At 34.6% G+C, this 18,934-nt stretch overlaps 1 long non-coding RNA gene across 1 annotated transcript; it reads right to left on the reverse strand.

Annotated features, from left to right (window-relative positions):
- Positions 1–7,893: 7,893 nt before the first annotated feature.
- On the reverse strand, positions 7,894–10,025 carry LOC121371513. The gene is made up of 3 exons (XR_005957805.1): positions 9,900–10,025; positions 8,329–8,403; positions 7,894–8,014 (listed from the first exon to the last, which is right to left on the reverse strand). It is a non-coding gene; the product is annotated as an uncharacterized LOC121371513 (long non-coding RNA).
- Positions 10,026–18,934: the final 8,909 nt, after the last annotated feature.

Raw genomic sequence — 18,934 nt, forward strand, 5'->3', positions numbered from 1 at the left:
TAATAATAGACGTATGCATAAGAATAGTACAAAATTGTTAACTTTCACAACCATGACAAAAACACGGTCGTTAAGTTCTGCTTCCTAAATCTGATGCCTCAGACCTTTTGTTCGATAACTTTCGAGTTCACTAATGACATTAAACTTACATGTTTGTGACCGGTACAAACGCCAGAAAACGAAACCCGACACCCCTGTCCAAAACAAACTAACTCTGTGTGGTCATTACATGGGGAAAACCGAACACTATAAAATGACCACACTAAATCCCCAAAACACAATGACTGAGAATGAACTCTGTGTGACTATAAAAGAAAAGCAGTTGGAGAGATAAGGACTTGGATGCAGGGATGGACAACACAATATATTGAATGATAGAGTTCTCTGAACAAGAAAAGGTGGATCTCGGTGGAGGAAAAAAGAAGAAGAAACCCCCACAAAGAAAACAAAACGAAAACGCAAGAAGCGAGTAAAGAATAAACAAACACTTATAACAAAATAAATAAAGTCTATAATCATAAGGATGATGTAACAATTTCAACTCACGTGTCTGTACTAAACAAATTGTAAGTTTGAAGATCTCACAGCGATGTTCAGCTTAAATTGTATGTCAGCTATGTTGTTCGTTGTTCACCATTGACAACGGACACCGTTTATAACACAGGTGCAAATTATGCTGATACAATATAGTGGCAGAGATTAGTTCGTTCTTAAAACAAGGATGTTTATTAGGTTGTTACTAACAACCTTTCAATAAAGATTAAATCAATAAATTAGAAATTGATATCATAAATCAGTTCACTGCTCTCGGTGAGTGAAGTTTATTATTTTTAAAGGAGACAATATCCTCTAAAGGAGTATTAATTACCACACGTTTTACTGTACAGAATTATGACTATAAAATCAAATCAGGGGAGAGTAGACAAAATGTTTATAATACACTAAATAAGGCCTTTAATCATAAGGGTAAGACATGATATAACAATTCAACTTACGTGTCTGTATTAAACGTTTTATAAGTTTGAACATCTCACAGCAATGTTTTAGCTTAAATCGTATGTCAGCTATGTTGTTTTGTGTTCACCATTGACAGCAGTATCTTATGTCATGCATAAAGCTTAATCACAGGTGCAAATTATGCTGATAAATTATAGTGGCAGAGATTAGTACGTTCTTGAAACAAGGATGTATGATGTATGGTTCTTAAAACAAGGATGTTTATTATGTTGTTACTGACAATTTGTCAAGGTAATAATCAGAAACCGATATCATAAATCGGTTCACTGCTCTCGATCAGACAAATGTTTTTTTTTAAAGGAAATAATATCCTCTAAAGGAGTATTAATTACCACATGTTTTACAGTCGAATAATGGCTATACAATAATATCAGTTCAATCATTTCCCAGTCTGGAGCTCCACGCGGTAAGACGTGTTTGTTTCGCTTGTGCACACTGCACGTGCTTTCGTGTGCTCGACTTGGGGGTCCTTCATTTCGTTGTTTTTGTCAGCGAAATGAAGTTTTCTACTGGGATGTATGCGGCCATTGGAACTGATTGAACGCTGGAACGCTTCTCGTTTCGACAGTCTGCACCACCAGGTTGGATTCTTTTTCAGCGAGATTCCTCGCCTCCACGTCATTTCTCCGTCTGACTATGTTGACTTGTTTTTTCGTGACTCGTATGACGGCCATTCTGCAGAATGGTTGGTTGCGTTTGGTCTCTATATGTCCGAGCCTGTCCTAGCAGCACTGGAAGATTGACCGCCCCACTCTAAGAAGAAATAGGAAGCGGGGTCGGACCCTACTACTCTTTTTCTAGACTTTACATTGCTTTATAGTGATACCATCTCGTATCCTCCGGAGTCGGGCCCGTCCGCACCACTATACCAACCCATGACGACTGGACTATACCCTAGTCTGATACTCTACTCGTTCAGACGGATCCGGCTTCTCAAGATCTGTATTTCAGCACAGCACTACACCTTAAACGTCTATCGACTGTCAATCTAGGGGTTTTCTTGACGGGATGCAACCCATCTCGTCCCTTTAAGCTGTGCACCCAAACGGCCTTAACGAGGCCACTCGCGTGGACATATCGATCGGACTTTAAACGTTTAGATCTGCGTTCAAAATTTTATGTCGAAATTACTTCTTTTTTGTAATATTATTAAATAGTCCGATCCTCTCTTCTTTCTCTTATTTAATTTTGGACTGTCCTCCTAAAATGCTCCAAATTATATAAATATTCGGCCGAGCAGTCAATTCTTTTTTATTTTTGGCTTGTAACCTTTTTCTGTTTTTTCTTTAATCTATTAACTTTTTTTTTACTAATTGCTATTTTCAAAATTCTGTCCATTTTCACCGCGCCCCCCCCCCCCCCCCCTCCTCCCCTCCATCCCGAGTCAGGCCACCGATCTTATCGGAGGTCGGACTCGGGATGGGCGTGTTCGAAACCCTAGTGGTATATGGGCACGTTAAACTAGTTATCATCATCATCATCATCATCATCATCATCAGTTGAATGAAGAGATGGACAACACAATATTTTAAAAGATAAGATTTCGTAGAGCGACAAGAAAAGATGGATCTCGTTGGCAAAAAAAAGAAGAAGAAAAAAAAAAAGAAGACGAATAAAAGAATAAAAACAAAAACGCAAGGAAGCGAGTGGAGAGTACACAGACACTTTATAATATGATAAATAAAGCCTATAATCATAAGGGTAAGAAATGAAGAAATAATTTCAACTTACGTGTCTGTACTAAAAGTTTTATAAGTTTGAAGATCTCACAGCGCTGTTCAGCTTAAATCTATGTTATTTTTGTTCACCATTGACAATGGAATCTTATGTCATACACACAGTTTAAGCACAGGTGCAAATTACGCTGATAAAATATAGAAATTAATTTCGTTCTTAAAACAAGAAACTGCACTAGGTGAAGCATTGCATACTTATTTATGAGTGACAATGAGAGCCCTTCTGAGGGTAACATGCTATATCCTGTTATCGGTAGAGTCGAGTCACAAGTGTTTCCACAAACATCACGTCTAAATCAACAACCCAGAAGCAATTCTGATTTGCTACAAATATTAAACTGTCATCTGTTCCTAAAGATGTTTTCATCGAACGTCTAATAGATTTAGTAAATCGAGATCAAAATGAGTTTGAATGTTTGTGTCTTGAACTTATAAAACTGTATAAAGCTAACGACCATTTTGAACATAAGACCGCTCAATTAAAGCGAAGGTACGAATAACGTACAATACCGGGCGAGAGCGTATTTAAAAAAGTGCAAAATACTGTTTTATTTTATTTCGGACATTTCAAGGAGACACACGCGACGATATTTGTGAGGTAATAAACATTTTCAAACGCCAAGATATTATTTAACAAATCCAAGGTCAAGACGGCTCAAGTGAAGCATAGCTCGTATCAAACGTGACCTTATTTCACAACAAGTTAAATAAGTCAAATGAAGGATCAATGATTTCAGATGTCCACATATCCTATCCAGCACAAATAGACAATATTGCTATCATTTCCCCCTCCCCCGTAAAAAGCAAGATATGCTTCTGGTGTGTGAAAATATAGTTCCAAATGGCGATTTACATTCTCGTCTCAAAAAGGTCAAATCAACAATTCTGCCAAGGATCGTGATCCAGTGGTTTTTCGTTATAATAACAACTCCCAAATACAACTTCTATTAAATATGTTGGCGTAACAGTGCAAAAACATTTTGATCACTAGGAAAGGACAATGGAATCGTGTAAAACAATAAAATGTACAAGCATGGCTCTCCAACAATCCGGCTGTCATAAATGTGGTCTTAGTCCAATCACAAGTGTAAAATTCGTACTATATATATCTGGAAAAATCTCTCTCTCTCTCTCTCTCTCTCTCTCTCTCTCTCTCTCTCTCTCTCTCTCTCTCTCTCTCTCTCTCTATATATATATATATATATTATATTATATATATATATATATATGCGTATTATGAAACGATATTTCAAGGAATGAACTGTTAGCATTAGAACGTGCATTTTGGTTCTCTATAAATAATATTCATGGTTTTCCCAAACGAATTCGAACAGACATCTGCTTGGGATCGATTAGTATCACCTCTGTTGAAGGAATAATAAACATACACAAACTATATTTTCTGGTTTATCTCCTAGGATTTAGCTCAGTTGGTTGACTGCTCGCTTGAGATACATTCGTCGCAGGATCGAATCACTTCGATGGATCCATTCAACTGATTGGTTTTTTTTCTTGTTCCATTCAGTGCACCACAACTGGTCAAATGCCTTGTTATGTGTTATTCTGTCTGTGGGAAAGTGCATATAAAAGATCTCTTGCTGCATTAGGAAAATGTAGCAGGTTTCCTCTGTTGACTACATGTCATAATTACCAAATGTTTGCCATCCAATAGCCGATGATTAATTAATCAATGTGCTCCAGTTGTGTTGTTAAAAGAAAACAAAACTATGAACACAAATTTGGACCCGGCATACAAAGTCGTAACAAGTAGGCTACTCTGGTTTTAAACAAATGCGTTTTTATGGTTTTATGGCAAACATATACAACATTATGTATACATATCAAATATTAAATCATCTGATTGATTTCTATAACATGCCAACATTTCTATCGAAACATACGTAAAACGAATTGTTAGGAAAAGCGTGTTTGATTTCGAAAAATTAAAATGGCAAACACAAATGTCTTCTTTGCCCATAAATCAGCCATTTTCTGCAACTCCATCCTAATTGGAAAATCCACAAAGCATGTCACATTTCTCGTTTGAACTCATTGCTAAAAGTAGTGTTCGGTCCGAATGTTAAAATATTTACTCGTTAATTTGCTATTTTAGGTCGTATGGGGAAAATGACTCGAAATGAGATAGATAATGCGGTTTCTTTGACTTCTAAGATCGGTCCTGCATGCTGCTTGTCAAGTGAATTCAGTCTGGAACATAAAGTATATCTCTTGTTTCATAATATAGTATTAGTAGTGACGTCATGCGGGTGGCTGAAATTCATTAAAACGTATTTCGATACTAATCAGTATGTCAATTTCAAATCCTATAAACAAGAATTAAAAACAAAAACGATCAATTAATACAACACTGGTTTTTCTGATATTACAAACCTTTATAGGGGCCAATTTTATACATTATTCAAAACGAAATTGTACTTCGAAACCTATTTAACGAGATTATCGTACCAAAATAAATAGTGCGTACATCAAATTTAAGAATACGTCTTCAGACTAGCAGACTATTTAACACTCCTAAAGAACACAGGCTATGTAAACTTTGTAATACTGACATTGACGATGGATACCATTATTTATTCAATTATAAAAATCAAAATATTGAAAACATTGGAAGAAAAAATATATAGAAATATTATACAACTGATTGACTGACTCATATGTTATTGCTTTTTAAATAACAAATGGATTAGGCACACGTTATACAACTTACTAGGCCTTCTCCATAATGCATACATGGTACGACAGTAATGTAGTTTTGCAATTTAAATATGAACAGAAATAAATATTATTGAAAGAGAGAAAGAAAGAAAGAAAGAATAAAGGAAATGGAGAGACGCAATAAAGATTTCTTGTGTTCACTAATTAGACAGCAGGTTTGCTAAAAGAAAACACGAAATACAAACAAGGCATCGCAATGATTATGTAATGGCTACAAAAAATAATAAAATAAATAAATAAATTAATAGCAATAATTTAAGAAAATCAATACTAATTAAGGGAAACGTTTTGTTTCATTTATATACTTATGCACATGAAGACATATTTCTTTATTGTCTTCTTCACTTACAGCACATTTACCATTCCAAACAAATTTTAAATGTATTGGCTGAAATCTTTGCAATGAATTCCAGAGAATACATCTTTGCCTTTCACATAAAATGCATTCACAAAAAAAGAACATTGTTTTCAAAATTATATCCACAACTACACGAGGAATCGGTGTTAAGACGGACTCGATATGTCTGCTTTTAAATCACTACACCTGTGTCTTAGCTTGGTACGCAATATATTTTCTCTTCTATTATCAAATGAATAGTATGGTTTAACGCATGGGACATGAGGTTTTATTGTTTTTTTAAATGAAGATATATTTTGACAATTTCTATTTTCAGTTCGTAGGTTGTTCCAAAGTTTTATTGTGGAATGGATAAATGACGATTGAAGTAAATTAGTTCTAGCAACAGGTAAAGAAATATCATTCCGATTTATCAGCACGTAAGGGGCTCTTTGTCCAACTGTTTGTGGGATAATGTGTATCATAAAATCGGAAACCATACCTTTTATTATTTTAAACATTGTGCAGAGTTTTTTTTAATTTATGCCTGGAAGTAAGCGTTGCTAATCCAGTTTTGTAGTATAAAGACTTTCAAGATGCAATTTAGGCAAACACGTGATTAATCTGGCGACTTCCAATTGTACTTTTTCAATATTGTCTTCCTCGACTAAAGCACACACATACCTTACTTCCGATGCATATGCTAATACTGGGCAGATACAAGTTACATATATTTTCAATAATGTTTGTCGATTTCATAAGTATTTGTATTTTCTTAGAACAGAAATTATTACCGAAGCCGATTTACAAATATTATTAATATGTATTGTCCACTTAGCATTTGCTGAAAAGGTTAATAAAACTAAATGTTTATGAGTTTCTATTGTGTTTAATGTTTTAGTACCAAATACAAGGATAGGTTTTGGCTGTATGATTGCTTTTGTAAAAAGTACAACGCTAGTTTTATCTGGATTGAAAGATAAAAGCCATTCGTTTACCATTCGTGAAGCTTTAACACGTTTGAGTTAAGATTGTTTTCAATGAAAGAGATGAAGATGTCATGTTGGTATCGTCAGCAAATTGTCTTGTTTCACAGTTTAGGTTATCTGCAATATCATTACTATAAATTAAAAATAACAATGATCCTAATACTTGCCTTGAGGTATTCCGGCCATTAAAGTGCCTGAATTTGATAGAGTACTATTTACAATGACTCCTTGCTTTCTGTTTGATATATAATCTGTAATTCAGTTTAGTGCATTTCCTGTTATATCAGAATTTTCGAGTTTATGGATTAATTCTTTGCGCCACACTCTATCAAATGCCTTTTACATATTACAGAACAGCATAAAGTGTTCCTTTTTGCCAAAATATTCACAAATTTGGGAATAGAGTTCCAATGATTGATGAAAACTACTGTGGTTAGAGCGATACGTGCACTGAAACCAACATCTAAAAGGAACTTTGATTGAATGAATGATACATTTAAGTAGTTTGTAACTAATCGCATCTGTACCCATTACCTTATTTAGCGCTAATATCGTTATGATGTCTGATATTTCTTCTAAAGTTATTACTAATGACTGCTATCTATATTTACAACAATTGCCTTAAATGGTGCTAATATCTTTATGATGTTCGATATTTCTTCTAAAATTATTAATAATGACTCTAGTCTATCTTTAGAACTAATCATAGCGTTTTAAAAATGAAAGATAAGCTGTTTTTATGTAATGCACCATTATTGAAAAACCCTTGCTTTATTTATTTAAAATAATTTATCTTGTGAACGTGTGAATGGATGTTTCTACTTAGTACTTTTTAGCTATTTTGATTACGTACCAGATGCTCATTGTTAACTATTATCATAGTGAACGATTTACAACTATATTCAAATGTACTACATCACAGCAATCGAGACACAACGGATGTGTGTGTGTGTGTGTGTGTGTGTGTGTGTGTGTGTGTGAGTGTGTGTGTGTTAATGTGTGTGTATGTGTGTATGTGTCTGTGTTTTGAATAGAATATATACCTGCACTGACATACGTACTTCTGAGGCTTGTTTGTCATTAGCCGTGAACATATTAGGGTTGGGAATGATGTCATTTTCCTTGAGGTTAGGAGGTCCTAAACCTTCTTGAAGAGGAGGAGAATTTTCCTTCTGTGGCGGTTGTGGAGTAAATGTTTCCTGTATAATAATAACAACAACAATATAAATGATAATGATATTAATAACGAGATTCTAGCGAAACACGTTTAAAAATAAACTTTGGTTAATGTATTATTGAAATATAACACGACCTAACATTATGCCGAAAATTCTATATTTAACTCTATATCTAACGTAATTAAAGTCAAGTAAATATGTTTAATAGACTTCACATCTCACATTTTGCTGTGTTGCTTTTGAACATAACAAGATGCGATGTTTATACCACTACAAATTGTATTGACCAAAATGAATTTTAAATACCTTAAAAACCAACCTAAAAGTGTCCTTACCAGATGGCCATTTGTCTTTTGAAGGGTTTCCACTCTTGTCGATGATCCACACCCCATTATCGTTGACTGATCTCCCTAGATTAAAAACAACAGCTAGTATATGGCCAGCACTTATATTTTTATAAAGAAAAACAACACGGTCATGGTCACTTGGTGAAAAAGATGGCCAAGAAAGCTGGTTTTCTCAGCGATTGAGCGTACGATTTTGTACAAAAAAAGTTAGTGAATATACATTATAGCCTAGAAACTATGGTGATATCTTTGTTTTTACAAAATAACCAAAAGGAATGCTCTTCTAAGATCAGGTTATGTGTAAAATACATTGCTTATTAATGTGTGAAAATAGCCATTACAGTCAGGACCCAAGCTCTAGCCCCTGATGAATCTGTTGACATTGTACACGGTGGAACAAAAAATCTAAGTGTTAATGTTAATGTTATTTACGATTAAATACAGCTTTTCGTGAGAGAGAACAGAAAGAAAGAAATGTTTTATTTAACGACGCACTCAACACATTTTATTTACGGTTATATGGCGTCAGACATATGGTTAAGGACCACACATATTTTGAGAGGAAACCCGCTGTCGCCACTACATGGGCTACTCTTCCGATTAGCAGCAAGGGATCTTGTATTTGCACAGACAGGATAACACAAACCATGGCCTTTGTTGAACCAGTTATGGATCACTGGTCGGTGCAAGAGGTTTACACCTACCCATTGAGCCTTGCGAAGCACTCACTCAGGGTTTGGAGTCGGTATCTGGATTACAAATCCCATGCCTCGACTGGGATCCGAACCCAGTACCTACCAGCCCGTAGACCGATGGCCTACCACGACGCCACCGAGGCCGGTTTGAGAGAGAACAATGCCGTATCGTGGTAATCCAAAACGTAACGTTTCATCTAATGGTTCGAGCTTCGAAATAAGTTAAAGCCAGGGACAGAATATTTCTGAATCCGAACCCACAAAAAGCACGACTAAATCAAGTAACACAATGAAGAAACAAGAAATCTAACAAAATAATTGAACATGCTGAACCTGAGGAATCAACAGAACAAGATTGAAAACAAATCATGACTCAGCTTTCTGTTACTGAAACGAAACTGGTAAAAAAGGAAGCTTTGAAAACTGACTTCGAAAATTAACGACAGTTTGAATAAACTTGAACGTCGGTTGTTTACGCTTGAAGTAGAGAAGTACAGTTACAAAAGGAAAATAGACAATTGAAAAGGAATTATAGCCAGCTTGAATGTGATGTTAACTCGGCGAGTTTCACAACCAATCGTGTGTTGATGAAAAATAACGATCTAGAGCAATACACCAGAAAAATACTCTTCGCATCTTTGGAGTGACTGACAAGGACAGATTTGAAACTGCTGAGCAATCTACTGACGTTACTGTTAAGATCCTGACTAAGATCAACGTGAGAATGAAGGAATCTGACATCGATATCTTGTTGGCAAGTTTCAAGAAGATTAAAAGTAGACCTGTCATATGTCGCAACTCTCTCTCTGTTTAGAGAAATAAAGTCATTATAAAGACTTTATAGAATATATTTGTTAAGCGTACTTCTGAAGCTTGTTTGTCAACATTAGGGTCAGGAATGATGTCCTTCTTCTTGACTTTAGGAGGTCCTGAACTTTCTTGAAGCACAGAAGAATTTTCTTTCGGCGGTAGTTGTGAAGTAAATGTTTCCTATAATAATAATAATAATAATAATCATAATAATAATAATAATAAATAAATAATAATAATAATCATGACAACAACAACAACAACAACAGTAACAATAATATAATGGTAATGGTATTAATAATAAGGTTCTAACGAGACACATTTTAAAATAAGCTTTGGTTAATGTAGTAATCAAATATAGCACAAGGTAACATTATGCACAAAGCTCTATATTTAGCTCTATATCTAACGTACCGTAATTAAAGTCAATTAATTAATATGTTTTGTAGACTTCACCTCTCACATTTTGCTTAGAAGCTTTTCAACATAACATGATGCGATGTTTGTGTCACTACAAATTGTGTTGACCAAAATGAATTTTAAATACCTCAAGAACCAGCCTAAAAGTGTCCTTACCAGATGGCCATTTGTCTTTTGAAGGGTTTCCATTCTTGTCGATGACCCACACCCCATTATCGTTGACTGATCTTCCTAGATTAAAAACAACAGCTAGTATATGGCCAGCACCAATATAATACTTATATGTTTATAAAGAAAAACAACATGGTAAAGGTCACTTGGTGGAAAAGGTGGCTAAGAAAGCTGGTTTTCTCAGCGATTGAGCGTACAATATTGTACAAAAAGGTTAGTAAATATGCATTATAGCCTAGAAACTGTGGTGATATCTTTGTTTTTACAAAATAACCAAAAGGAATGCTCTTCTAAGATCAGGTTATGTGTATAATACATTGCTTATTAATGTGTGAAAATAGCCATTACAGCCAGGACCCAAGCTCTAGCCCCACTGGCTATGATATCAACAGTGCTTTTATGCAGAATGGAAAACTGGAGGTTTTGAATATTCTCAAGCAACGCCAAGACTTCCTTGAAATGTTGTTAGCTCATGGAAGTTCAGCAAAAATTGATGTTCATATATTTAAGAAGCAGATCATTTCATATACCTTCTCTATGGGAGTGCAGGTGCGAATAACATACAAAAAGATCATGACTTGAAAAATATCTGGAAATGTTTGTTGCCAAACCAAGGATGATAATATTGAACTACAGTAGAGTATAAATCAGCCTTCTCCACTCTACATGTATGCATTCACTGAGAATGCTCTGAGAATGCACATAAAGAGAACAAATTGCCAAGTTGTCATTTGGTATCAGTCATGCCAGGCATACCAGGCTATTCCCCAACCAAATTGTCATATGGCTGAGAAATTTTAGAAGGCACACTAGAGATGATATAGTGATATGATACCATGAGAGCTGATGGACATACTGATGGAGGAACCAGAGTAGAGTCTGGAGAAGGAGAATACCAGAAATTGTGAACATGACAGACATATTTTAATTGCATGAAAATGCAAAGGAATATGAAAGGAAGTCAAAACTTTCCTGGACAATATTTGATGTAGAAACTAATTATATACACTTGAGCATAAGTTAAGCACAATGTAAATATAAAGGCAAATCTAAAAATAATATTACAAACACAGACTAGTATAAGATGAACTTCTGTGAGATAGATGACGTGTACATGTAATGCAAAAGAAATTATGGTAGGTACACAAAACTGATGCTTTAAATTTTTAACACTGGCGTTTAGTAAAGAGGGACATATTCATAATATTGATGCACATACATGTATACTCAACAAAATTAATTAAGGGCTAGTAAACTTTCTTATAATATAATTCTTTGTTACTGTCATATTATTTTAGCATGTTTTGGTCATATATATGGCTTCTATACATTGTTTCAGTAAACTTTTACTGGTTATATACGCAAAAAACACTGGGTATTTCACATACTTATGAAAAATATTGAAATGAGCATTAGGCAAGTATTTGTTACACATTTGTTAAGAATGTTTTTTGTCATTGTGTTCCCTCAAAATTGTTATTTAAGTCATTAAGTTTAAGAACATGCCACAATGCTGACAACTTTCAACAGAAGAAGTTGTATTTTCCCCCATATTAAAAGGAAAATGCTAAAATATCTATTAGACCTTAATTAATTTTGTTGAATATAGTATAGGCAGATATACTGAACCATATTTGAATAATGCTGCCTCAATATATTAAATACAGTGCAATTTTTAATAGTAAAAGGTTCAAGCAGCCCAAAATATGTGTAAATATGGAAAATAATGCATTTCAGGCATTGCTTAACTTTTGCCGATGAGTATATCATTATTCATACCTCATATTGCATTGTTATTTGGTTTGTTACTATTAACATCTAGTATAGGATGAATATCATTCATTTTGGCCTTATATCTGTTAAAAGTTTATATGAATGACAAATTTATCACTATATTTAATTTTTCAATATAGTGTTTTTGGAACACAAAATGTACAACGGTACCCCCATTCAAATGGCGATATTTTTTTAATCCACCAACATTTTTGCTGCAGACAAGCAGATATTAAATTCATATATAATGAGGTATCTAAAAATACTTGTCTCCAAAAATCCCTAGGGGGGGGGGGGGGGGGTTCGGTATCTGGCCCATGGACTATAATGTAGTAATCAAATATAACACAAAGCTATATATTTAGCTCTATATCTAACGTACAGTAATTAAAGTAATTAATATGTTTTGTAGACTTCATATCTCACATTTTGTTCAGTTGCTTTTGAACATAACATGATGCGATGTTTATACCACTACAAATTGTACTGACCAGAATGGATTTTAAACATATCAAGACCCAGCTTAACAGTGTCCTTACCAGATGGCCGTTTGCCTTTTGAAGGTTTTCCACTTTCGTTGAAGATCCACACCCCATTATCGTTGATTGATCTCTCTAGATTAAAAACAACAGCTAGTATGTGGCAAGCACCAATATAACACTTATATGTTTATAAAGACCAACAACAAGGTCAATGTCGCTTGTGGAAAAGGTGGCTGATACAATACATTCATGAACATACTATGTATATAATAATAATATACATAACCTGTGCACATATGTGTGTTGGTGTGCATGCATGCGCGGGCGAGTGCTTGTGTATTTTTTTTATCAATAGTTTAATACATTTATTTATGTACTTGGTATTTACGCTTTTTACTCACTCTCTATATTATTTATTTATTTACTTATTTATGATTTATTTATTTATCTATTTAAAAAAAAAATGTTTACTTATTTATTTATTTATATATTTATTTATTTCTCTATTTGTCGATTTAGTTATTCAATAACTTACTAATTTATTTGTTTGTCTGTTTGTTTGTTAATTAATTAATACTTATTTATTTATTGATTGATTGATTTATTTATCTCAAATTAGCTACGAATTCTCTTCTAGAGATAGGTCCAGTGGAACTTAGTCTCGCTCTTCACAATCTTTCCGATTCTGTTTATATTACTAAGATATTACCTTGTGAAACTCCAGTTAATGTTGATGACACAACAGAAAGTATTTACAGTGAAATCGTTATCTATAACATTCATATACTGAGATAAGTTTTTATGTTACTTTGAAGTTACCCAATAAACTTTATGTGCTCGTGTTCGAATGACTGCCTATGTATGTGGTTCGATGCATGCACTACTTACCTGCCTTCCATGGTGTTCTTTATTAATTTAGTGTATGTTTGAATGTATATAATGAAATGTATTTATGTCACAACTCTCTGTTTAGATTAATAAAGGATATATATATATATATATATATATATATATATATATATATATATATATATATATATATATATACACACACACACACACACACACACACGTATACTTATATACTCTTAAAAAAAGTAGGGGAACTCTAATACGAATTTACAATTGCCAAAATTGTAAGGTATATTAGCTGTGGGGAATGGTTATATGATAATAGTGAATTAATTGGGTAAACAGGTAGTTCAGTACTACAGTAGGTTTTATGACCACCAAAGATCTTGAAGGACGATTGGGGTCATATGTGAAATTTGAAAGTTGACGTTTTTTTTATCAGTAAATCGCAATTTCAAACAATAAAAATGACTAAAAACAAAACAATAGCAACTGTATGATCAACAGAATGAAAAATATTGACAGAAATAATGTTCCACAATGATTAATGGACATTTCTGGAAATTGTAAAAATCAAGAATGACACCCCACGCACGTGTGCGGGGCAACTGCGTGATGCATGTGCAAACTATGGAATGTGTTTTGGTGTGTTGATAAACAGACCTGAACGTTCTTTACTAGGATATCTGTGGTCAAAACGTATGTTTTAATATTTCAGGTTCCCCTATTCCCCTACTTTTTTTTAAAGATATATATATATATATATATATATATATATATATATATATATATATATATATATATATATATATATATATATATATGTTTACACCTTATAGAATATATATTGACAATCTTACTTCTAAAGCTTGTTTCTCATTAGCGGCAAATTTATTTGGGTCGGGAATGATCTCCTCTTTCTTGATTTTAAGAGGTCCTAAACCCTCTTGAGGCAGAGAAAATTTTTCTTTCGGTGGTAGTTGTGAAGTAAATGTTCCCTGTATAATAATAAGATTATACAACAACAACAACAATGATATTAATAGTTAGGTTCTAGCGAGACACATTTGAAAATAAGATTTGGTTAATGTATTAATAAAATATAACACGAGCTAACAAAACATCACAAAACGCTATATTTAGCTCTATATCGAGTAATTAATATGGTTTATAGACTTCACATCTCACGTTTTGCTTTGTTGCTTTTCAACATGACATGATGTTATGTATATGCCACTACAAATTGTATTGCCAAAATGAATTTTAAACATTTCAAGAACCAGCTTAATAGTGTCCTTACCAGATGGCCGTTTGTCTTTTGAAGGGTTTCCACTCTCCTTGAAGATACACACCCCATTATCGTTGATTGATCTCCCTAGATTAAAAACAACAGCAGGTCTATTGCCAGCGCCAATATTATACTGATATTTTATAAAGAAAACATCCGCCGTAATAAAATATACACACCTACCCTCTACTCCTAAATAAACAGAATTACATACAAACAACACTTATTTACTGTATTTTAGTGCGTGTGACATCTACACCGCAGTCAAACATCGAGAAAATTATCGGTATCAAACGTGTCATTCTGGTATATGTCGTAATCGACTGTTTTCGTTCCACTGCGTATGAATTGGTTTCTAATCATGCTTTGTAAGACTTATAATATACCTTTGTTTGATGATGAAATGAATGGTTGATTAGTGGTCTAAGCGTAGCATTCTAGCAGATAATGATCTACTATGCGAAAGGCTATGGGCCTGAATTTCGGCCTAAACATTAATTAACACGTAGAGTTTATCTACTAATATCTTAATCAGACTGGAAGTTATACACGTTCCCGTTGTATACATACGAATAGGGCTATACATTGTTAACTTTCACAACCATGACAACCAGAAGGTCGTCAAGTACTGGGCCCAATTTTAACACAACACCGTAAGCCTAGTTTTGCACGTAAACGTAAATGTACGACTAAACCACAATTCTTGTTACTATTAACAATAAACCAAATTTAGTTTAAAATACACATATTTCGTTTTCTTTTGTCAATAAAATACTCCATCTTCTGTAATGATGTCATTTTCTGCGTGAAATAGATTCTAGACACATGCACACTATAACCGGTTTAACTGCTAGTCGCAGACATAAATTTACGATGTTTTGTGAAATTGGAAATATGATACTTACATACATACTTTAAGTATGTCGATAAATATCATACATTGACTTAAGTACGTTTATGAATACGGAGCCTGGTTCCTAAATCTGGTGACCCAGACCTTTAGTTCGATAATTTTCCAGTTCATTAATGACATTAAACTTGCATGTTGGTGACCGGTACACACGCCAGAAAACGAAACCCGACACCCTGTCCTAAACAGACCGACTCAGGCCCAAAACATACCGGGTCTAGGTAACATGTGGTTATTGCCCATTTTGCTAAAATTTGGTCAAGTCATTCACATTAATGGTGACATGCAGTGGTAGATAATACCTTGGCGTAATGCTGTGTAGTGTATGCATATCAGGGCCCTGTTCCACGAAAGAATCGTAGCTAAGAAAAAAAGAAAGAAATGTTTTATTTAACGACGCACTCAACACATTTTATTTACGGTTATATGGCGTCAGACATATGGTTAAGGACCACACAGATTTTGTGAGGAAACCCGCTGTCGCCACTTCATGGGCTACTCTTTCCGATTAGCAGCAAGGGATCTTTTATTTGCGCTTCCCACAGGCAGGATAGCACAAACAATGGCCTTTGTTGAACCAGTTATGGATCACTGGTCGGTGCAAGTGGTTTACACCTACCCATTGAGCCTTGCGGAGCACTCACTCAGGGTTTGGAGTCAGTATCTGGATTAAAAATCCCATGCCTCCACTGGGATCTGAACCCAGTACCTACCAGCCTGTTGACCGATGGCCTAATCACGACGCCACCGAGGCCGGTCGTAGCTAAGGTTAATTGTAGTGACTTAAGGTTAGTATCCTTCTTAGAAAATGATCAAATCATCATGTAAATGTCATTTGACATCTACGTTAGTGGCTTACAACTGCCTCGTACCTATTGTAAATTTTCACATAATTTACGACGATAGTAAGCTGCGCCGCGTCGTAGAACGGGCTAGCGATCGTAGACAAAAATTAAATTTCGCGACGGTAGGTATTTACGGCAATAGTAGTGCTAAGATAGCTTCGTTGAACAGGGCCCCCTTTACATACCAAATACCTTTTTATGAAACTCGGCGTTCCATGAAAAAACATTCTAGGCCTGTTGGTCAATCCCCAACGTTAATACAAACGTTAATAAATATTATTTTTAAACAATATGTGTAATAGGTTGTTACTAACAACTTCTCAAGAAAGATTAACTTAATAATCAGAAATCTATATTATAAATCGGTTCATTGCTATCGGTCAGTGATGGGTTTTTTTAAAGGAGACAAGATCCTCTAAAATAATATTAATTACCACACGTTTGACAGTACAATAATGGGTATAAACTAAACAGCAAGGACTGGGAGAAGAGATGGCCAACACAATTATATTGAAAGATAGAGTTCTCAGAGCGTCTAGAAAAGATGACTCTCGATGAGAAAAAAGAAAAAGATACGAAAAGAATAAAAACAAAACGGAATGAACGAACACTTTAAAATAAATAAGGCCTATAACGATAAGAATAAGAAATAATGTAACGTAAGGCTTGAACATTGCACATCTGCCAGTCTGTGTTTTGTCACATTCGATTCAATATACAAAAGCTATATACAAAATTTCAACACAATATCTATAGGCATTGTGGAAGAAACGTCCGGAAAACTATATGTGACACAGACAGAAAAACAGACAAAATGACGAAGACGAAACGTATTGTCCCGCCCGATTGGACACGTAGGGGACTAAAAACACACACTCTGATTAATTAACCCCGTGTCGCACAAGACTGTCATTCCCCGTGTTTTTACTCGAGTAGCAGCTTCATATAGTCCAGTTATAGGAAGTGGGCCTACACTTTAAAAACATTAAAATAAAATACTGAAACGCCTTTTCAAATCTTTCGTTGATGCTTGCAAGTAAGTTGACCTCTGAACTATTTAAATAACCCATTCATTGGTTTGAAGTGACGTGTTATTTTTATTGCTAAATGTCACCACTTATGTAACAGCAGCATGTACTCTGTTACCAAGCGACTGTATTTACCTAAAACAACATTCCCCCGATTTAACGCCACAAAGTCTGGTTCAAGTTTGTAGATTACTCTCTGTTTCTGGCATATAAATTATATTAAAATACATGCAAAAGTGACTGGTTTGCAAATGTGTATGCTGTAACGTACGAAAGTTGTACTTCTCAGAAAAAAGAAATAAAAAAAGGAAACAAGTTTAATACAATTACAAGCACAGTTAATTTGTAGGTTTACTGAATGTATCGGGAAATATATTTTAGTATTTTCCCTACAATTGTGGTAAGGCATTGTAGACTAAACACATTGGGAGCGTTTTCAGGGCACTTTTGTCATTAAAATACACGGGGAAAAACCCTTAACGAATGTGCTTGCTTTAGTAAATGAATGGCAAACTATGTAACGGCGATTTTTAAAATTAATTAATAATACATATAATAATTACTGATCAGTCTAATTACCTATTTAAAAGTATGAGTATGCAAGAAAAATTTATATATATTATGCAAAACCAAAATCCAGCCGGTGCTGGTGCGGTATGCAAATTTGTTCACGATTATACATGTATTGCCCATAATTAGTCCTTATTTAGTCATTTTGTTTGATTCTTGTTCATGCATATGTTTTGCATCCAGTTCCGTATGTGGAATGTTTATATGCAATAAAGTTTTTATCTTTTTATCTTTTATCTTATGAAAGATATTTAAAATGTGTTTTGTTGGGGTGGGTTGGTGGTGGAGGTGTGGGTGAGTGAGGGAGGGGGGGGGGGGGAAGCATGTAAGCCATATATATAATTTCCTATCTGTAATGCTGTAATGAGTGAAAATGGAACTTTAAAAAACATTGCCAATTAGTGGCATAATCAGTGTTAGTCTAGACAACAAGTCATTCTTTAATTTATATGATGCATGTATATATAGGTATATATCTTATTTACCATTGTTTGACACTCAATAGCCGATGATGGGTGAACCGGCCTCGGTGGCGTAGTGGTTAGGTCATCGGTCTACAGGCTGGTAGGTACTGGGTTCGGATCCCAGTCGAGGCATGGGATTTTTAATCCAGATACCGACTCCAAACCCTGAGTGAGTGCTCCGCAAGGCTCAATGGGTAGGTGTAAACTACTTGCACCGACCAGTGATCCATAACTGGTTCAAACAAAGGCCATGGTTTGTGCTATCCTGCCTGTGGGAAGCGCAAAT

This window comes from Gigantopelta aegis, chromosome 4 (assembly GCF_016097555.1).
Source record: "Gigantopelta aegis isolate Gae_Host chromosome 4, Gae_host_genome, whole genome shotgun sequence".
Lineage (NCBI taxonomy): Eukaryota > Metazoa > Mollusca > Gastropoda > Neomphalida > Peltospiridae > Gigantopelta > Gigantopelta aegis.